Source organism: Centruroides sculpturatus, unplaced genomic scaffold (genome assembly GCF_000671375.1).
Source record: "Centruroides sculpturatus isolate CEXI.00-Female unplaced genomic scaffold, Cexi_2.0 scaffold249, whole genome shotgun sequence".
NCBI lineage: Eukaryota > Metazoa > Arthropoda > Arachnida > Scorpiones > Buthidae > Centruroides > Centruroides sculpturatus.
In genome coordinates, this window is record NW_019384482.1 from 45,595 (window position 1) to 53,360 (window position 7,766).

The window sequence follows — 7,766 nt, forward strand, 5'->3', positions numbered from 1 at the left end:
AAGGCTTACCGTAAAGAACTGTCCATCCCCCATGTTTAACGGAATAATATACAGCCTATGTCCACCCTGAAGTTCCATTCTAAATATTGGTGAAAAAATTTTTGAAATCGGATGAGTAGTTTTGGAGATTACCTGCTGCATCCAAACTAACATACATACAAACATTACTTCTTTATAATATTAGTATAGATAACGCGAAAGTATTGGAATCGTATCAAATTGCGTTAAATTAAATTTCACAAAATTTATCGATAATACGATAAAAATTTCCAGATTTATTAAAGCGCATTTTCAACAAAATCCAAAAATTAATATCGAAGGCGGAAAATAATTACATTTATTGACTGCATATAGACTCGACAATACGGTCCATGCGGAGTCGGTACGCAGGGAAAGGGTGGAGGACTTAAATCTCCCTCGTTGTTCCGCGTCGAACACTTTGAATTTCTTTCGGTAAAGAATGTGTAAGGGAAAATGATGTAACTCGTCCTTCCTCCTTCGTACTCGCTTTTACGTTAAATGGAAGAATGGCGTCTTGTACGCACCAGACTATTGTTTTATAGAAAACTCGGCCCGTGTTTACCCGCGACTGGTCTTTTGTTTTGTGCGTAATTAAAGTCACCGCGACCGCCAGATAAGCAGCGTAATTGCGTATCTTACTTACGCCAATTGTTATCGAATTTCGGTTAGTCGAGAGTGAAATACGCGGTTGTGGTAACACAAATTGCGTGTTTCTTCGTCTTAAGTCTTTCCCGCGCATTGTCTACCCACCGCGATACGTTCCCAGGCGGTACGTTTTAATCGGCATAACGTACAAATTGTACCGGTAGCGGAAATTCCGGTAAACTTCGTTTTTGATATCAAAAACCTTATATTACCATAGACAGAAAAGCTGGCGGGTAATAAGCGAATTCTACAATTAGCTTCCGGTAGAGCCGTAACTAGGCGGGTGCGACGGGTGCATTCGCGCGGAGCCCACTCGGAAGGGGGCTCAAACTCCTGTTGGCCAGAAATTATATTTTTAAATCTTAAATTTTTCCTCCTTTTTATCGGCGATTACATTTTGCCTTATTTAGGCCCTAGATGTCCGCTGGCCGGTGTTCCTAACCGCGGCGACTTTTAGAGGGACGTAGCGAGGTAGCGGGGACCTCGAACAAATCGGCCAAAAGTAGCGACTTTTGAAATTTTGTTTATTTATTTTTTGAGAAATTTAAATTTGTTTATAGTTTTTAAATTTATAGATTTTTCTCTACTTTATAGAGCTTTCTGGCGACGACTAATATTATTACGATATACAAAACTGTATTTCTATAGATATATTTTTCTACAGTGCGCGGAGCTAGAAATCCGTAAAGATAACATTTTGTAAGAAAAATAAATTTGCCCGGGAATTTTTTTAATTGCTAAATTGCTAGATTAAAAACGTGGTAACTCTCGAATAAAATCATACTCTCGAGGTTGTAAAATTCTGCAGAAATTCTGACGTAACTTTTTGCTTTATAGTGGTACGCGTATGCGTTGTATACCTCGACGGCGGATTAAGCGGTAAGCGAACTACGCGAGCGCGTAGGGCCTGGAAGGGGCCCCCGAGGTCTTTAAAATGCTACTGAAAAAAGGCTGATTTTTGCTTTCTCTATGGCTCTTCTTTACAATACACGAGTGTTACTGATTTTTAAAAAAAATCGGCTGCGGATCTCGCTATTAAATATAGCAAAGATTTAAAAAAGTACGAATTCACGAGTGAAATTAAAAGTTTTAATTTTTAAGTAACGACTCTTATACAAAATATAGAAACCGCATCTCCGCTTAATATTCTACGGGCTCTTCGTGATTTTGGTTTAATCGAGTCNTACATATGAAGGTCATTTCATTGTTATCCACATTTGATATCATCACTTATCACATACTGCCATGATGCTCGTGTCTGTCTGCTACAACTGTCAAGAATTAACCCGATTGGCGAAGCTTAGTGACAGCGGGCCAATAGAGCGTGCAATCTTTCCCATAATGTGGTTTGCACACCAATTTTTGTACGTGCGTTAATCAAGTTGAATAGTTTGGCCGAATATTCAGCTATTTGGCCATGCTCCTGGCCAAATATACTATTCATTGCATCACTAAATATATAATTCAATAAATTATTTATATATTATAACAAAATTTTTTCTCCCCATAAAAAAACACAAAATTTTTTTCCAAACAACCAATAGGTCAAACTTATGCTATTATGTTTATTTGTTTAATTATGGCAATGCAACACTTGGGCGATCTACCTAGGGGGAATGCCTTCCGGGAGGTCTATTTAAGGAAACTGACCCCTATTTAGATGTTACAGATGTGGAGAAAATCTGGAAAACTCCACATAGCCAGCTCGTCCGAGTGAGACGCAAACCCACGATGGAACTCCCAGAGTTCAGAGAACAAAGACCACTTGGCCACTGGTGGGCCTATGCTTTTACATTTTTATCTTAAACTCTCTTTAAGAGAGTAATATTCCTTATAATATGTAGTAGTATTTTCTTTAACTAGTCTATTTCCCATCAATCAAAAATGTCAAGAGATCAATATAATTTATGCAAAATACACACACACATATATATATATACATTAAGGACAGCTGCCATTTTGTCAGTGTCATAAATGAAGGGGTAGTTTATCACAGTAGGAATATATATCCATTCCTACTGTGATAAACTACCCCTTCATTTATGACACTGACAAAATGGCAGCTGTCCTTAATGTATTTAAGGATGGATCTAATTCATCACAGGTCAGCCAGCAAGAGAGAAAAAATCAACCACTTGTGATAAATTATAATAGGAAACGAACAATTATTAATTGTGACCATCATAATGCCAGGCAGCAATTTATAATCATCTTTTAATTTAAAAAAAATCACATGACTTCTAGTCCAAACTGGAAGTTCATATATAGTTAATCAAGGTCTCCAGCCCGTAAGCTTTCAACACCTGGTATGTATTTTACTGGTGCCTGTCATCTGTCTAACTCTGTACTGGATAAAATTTTGAATTAAAAACTCATGATTTCCAGTCTAGACCATAAATTCATATATATTTAATTGGGGCCTCTGGTAAGTTTTCCATATCTGTCTCAATTTACATCTATCTTTGTTCTTGAGATTAATGAAGGACAGACAGATGAATGACAGTAGGAATGTACAAGTCTGCAATTTGTAAACTGCAGCCCAATTACCCTGTAGAAAACTAGACCTAATATAAAAAATCCATCAACAAGTTGCTTAATTTCCCTGGCAACATTTAAATATTTGTAATAATCTTACACTATTTAATTATACTTATATAACGAACAAACTGGATAAATATATTACTAATAAAACACACCTTTAATAATCCAGCTAATAAAAATTAATAATATAATAACGTTTTCGATTGTTTCTTAACGATCTTCTTCAGTTACCATAGCATAGAATAAAATCGAACACAAAAAAGAACGTAAATACGAAATTAAAATATAAATAACGGAAAAGTAGATAAAATAAACGAAAAATATAAATTAAATCNGGATTAAGCGGTAAGCGAACTACGCGAGCGCGTAGGGCCTGGAAGGGGCCCCCGAGGTCTTTAAAATGCTACTGAAAAAAGGCTGATTTTTGCTTTCCTTATGGCTCTTCTTTACAATACACGAGTGTTACTGATTTAAAAAAAAAATCGGCTGCGGATCTCGCTATTAAATATAGCAAAGATTTAAAAAAGTACGAATTCACAAGTAAAATTAAAAGTTTTAATTTTGAAGTAACGACTCTTATACAAAATATAGAAACCGCATCTCCGCTTAATATTCTACGGGCTCTTGGTGATTTTGGTTTAATCGAGTCTCACCCAAATAACAATGTCGCTCTTCGCATATCTCTAACTCTTCCCGTTTCTCTTGCTTCGGGCGAGAGAAGTTTTAGCCAGTTAAAATTAATAAAAAATTTATTAAGATTAACTATCGGGCAAGAACGATTGTCCAATATTTCTATTATTTCAATAGAATACATTATCATTAAAAATATTAATTATGATCATGTAGTTAATGAATTTGCTGAAATGAAAGCCAGAAAAGTTCAATTAANTTCACGAGTGAAATTAAAAGTTTTAATTTTTAAGTAACGACTCTTATACAAAATATAGAAACCGCATCTCCGCTTAATATTCTACGGGCTCTTCGTGATTTTGGTTTAATCGAGTCTCACCCAAATATCAATGTCGCTCTTCAAATATTTCTAACTCTTCCCGTTTCTATGGCTTCGGGCGAGAGCAGTTTTAGCCAGTTAAAATTAATAAAAAGTTTATTAAGATCAGCTATCGGACAAGAACGACTATCCAATATTTCTATTATTTCAATATAATACAATATCGTTAAATATATTAATTACGATGGTGTAAATAATGAATTTGCCGAAACGAAAGCCAGAAAAATTCAATTAAAATAAATCTTATTAAAAATCTATTGCAATGTATTTGTTTTATTATTTTCCCAAATCAAATAAATTAAGGGGCCTAAATGCAAATTCTTGCACGGGCTCAGGAATGGCTAGTTACGGCTCTGCCTTCTGGATGTGACGGTCGTTTCCGTTATAAGAAGTACAATTTGCTCTAGTTCCCCCCTACCTTTCGGACAGAATACGAAAATTTTATTCGACAAAAAATTTCATTTAATCCATTTACTACTCGCGGTACGGCCACCACCGCACTCCCGCATTGTAATTTATCCACACCCGAGTTTTCTTTCCATAATTAGTTTTTAATCGTCGCCGTGTTTCTGGGATTACCACGCGCCACGTTGGTTCCGGCAGCCGTCTTCTGTCAAAATTTCGTCGCCGATAAAATCTACAACCCGAAACGGTAAACGGAGCGAGTGTTTCTTTTCAAATCGGCAGGTGTTTCTTTACTTCCCGCAAATAATATATCTTTATGTTTGTTCGTTGAACGTTATTCCAATCGGTGAAAATTCGTAATTCGATCTACGGGTCGAAATACGCCCGTGAACTCTCCGGGCTAATTGGGGTCGTAAATCGAAACCGAGAAACGACCGCTAAACATAAATTCTTACAAATGCGATCCTTTCCGAAGTGATAAAGCCCTCGCGAAATAATATTAATAAAGGAATAATAAATTATGCGATTCTCTGGCGGACACGAAGCGTTTTAGCGACACTATCGGGTGAATACGCCGCTTCGTATTAACGAGTAATCCTTCACCCCTCGACCTACTTGGTCGAAGTGGCTCCCGATTTCTTCTCATTTTGTCGTATCGACGGTCATTTCTTTCCCTTCGTATACGTATGCGACGAACGTTACGATACGTAAAAACGACTCGATCATCGGTTTACTACGATATCGCGTAATAATAATTTTATTAAAGACCAGTAATAAACAAATANAAATGAAAGCCAGAAAAATTCAATTAAAATAAATCTTATTAAAAATCTATTGCAATGTATTTGTTTTATTATTTTCCCAAAACCAAATCAAATAAATTAAGGGGCCTAAATGCAAATTCTTGCACGGGCTCAGGAATGGCTAGTTACGGCTCTGCCTTCTGGATATGACGGTCGTTTCCGTTATAAGAAGGACAATTTGCGCTAGTTTCCCCTTACCTTTCGGACAGAATACGAAAATTTTATTCGACAAAAAATTTCATTTAATACATTTACTACTCGCGGTACGGCCACCACCGCACTTCCGCGTTGTAACTTAACCACACCCGAGTTTTCTTTTCCTAATTACTTTTTAATCGTCGCCTTCTTTCCGGGATTACCACGCGCCACGTTGGTTCCGGCAGCCGTCTTCTGTCAAAATTCCATCGTCGATAAAATCTACAACCCGAAACGGGAAAGGGAGCGAGTGTTTCTTTTCGAATCGCCAGGTGTTTCTTTACTTCCCGCAAATAATATATCTTTATGTTTGTTCGTTGAACGTTATTCGAATCGGTGGAAATTCGTAATTCGATCTCCGGGTCGAAATACGCCCCGCGAACTCTCCGGGCTAATTGGGGTCGTAAGGCGAAACCGAGAAACGACCGCTAAAGATAAATTCTTACAAATGCTGTCCGTTCCGAAGTGATAAAGCCCCCGCGAAATAATATTAATAAAGGAATAATAAATTATGCCATTCTCTGGCTGACACGAAGCGTTTTAGCGACGCTATCGGGTGAATACGCAGCTTAGTTATTAACGAGTAATCCTTCACCCCTCGACCCGATTGACCTAACTGGCTCCCGATTTCTTCTCATTTTGTCTTATCGACGGTCATTTCTTTCCCTTCGTATACGTATGCGACGAACGTTACGATACGTAAAAACGACTCGATATCGGTTTACTACGATATCGCGTAATAATAATTTTATTAAAGACCGGTAATAAACAAATATATATGTAAGAATTATAATAATATCGTGTAGTATACGCTTGTTCCAAAATAATTAATGATTATTTATTAATAAAATTTAGGTTTAGATCGGTTGTTTTCGACGAATTTTTTAGTTTTATTGCTAAAGCTTGCGGTAGAATCCGACGCCCGCATCGGCCCGCAAGAGCGGCGCGGACGAAAAGCGCCGAATTAACTCTACGTAAAGTGGATATTTAATGCGGTGTTCGGCAACCGGTGTGCCGTCACGCGGTGAAAGGTGTGACGTGAAATTTTACGTATATGATATATGATTACGTATATAATTTTACGAAAATAACATTTCGGTGTGCCGCGAGTAGAAAAAGGTTGCGGAACACTCGTTCGACCATTAAACGCCGGCAATAATCCGTCAAATCGACCATCGATCTCCGCTTAGTTCCCGTGTCGTTGTTAGATGGCGCTAAACTACGGAGGGAGAACACCCGGTTTCTATAGCGACCGACACCAGCGTTTCCATCCGTAGACGACCGTCGCCATCTGTCGAGTAAAATCTTTATATTCTCCGTCCATTTATAGAAGACCGCGACGAAACTGTTAAAAAACGAATTATATTTACAACTACTTATTATTATCTTTTTTGCTCGAACGCGAAAGTATCGGAATGGTGTCGATTGCGGTTAAATCGCCATTAATACGCCAGGAAAATACAAAATGCGGGACAGTCGTAGATTAGGGGTGCATTTCTTCAAAATATATTTATGGAATAATTGATAAATTAAAGGCTTTCCCGATTAAAAGGGAAAAAGCGTTGTCGTCGTATCGCGCTAAATAACGTCGATTCTAACGATAAATATGCGACGGCGAAGTCGTTCGGAAGTCGCCGAATTTCTTTAAACGTATTAAATTTAAAACTAACCGTCTTAATTTCTAAAAAACTTAGCGATTCTACCACGATTTTCGGGCGAATTGCGTCTGATCTGGCCATAAATGCGGCAAAATAGACAGGGTAAAATATCGTGTAATCGTCTACAACAGCGATTCCCAACCTGTGGTACGCGTACCCTTAGGGGTACGCGATAGGTTGTTCAGGGGTACAGAAAAAGTTAGTTATTATGGCAGAAAAAATAATATATTATGTATCACAAACTAATAGTATTAAAAAATTATTAGATAAAAAATGTTCCTTGCAACAATCACAACTTTATTATACATTTTTTCTTTTAGGTATTTTTCTTTAATTTAAAGTTACAATATGTAAAATTAACAATACGGTTACTCACTAAATTTCTTAAATAAGGGGTACAATCTAGAGATATGACATGTCATGGGGTACAATCTAGAGATATGACATGTCACGGGGTACGCTAATGAAAAAAGGTTGGGAACCACTGGT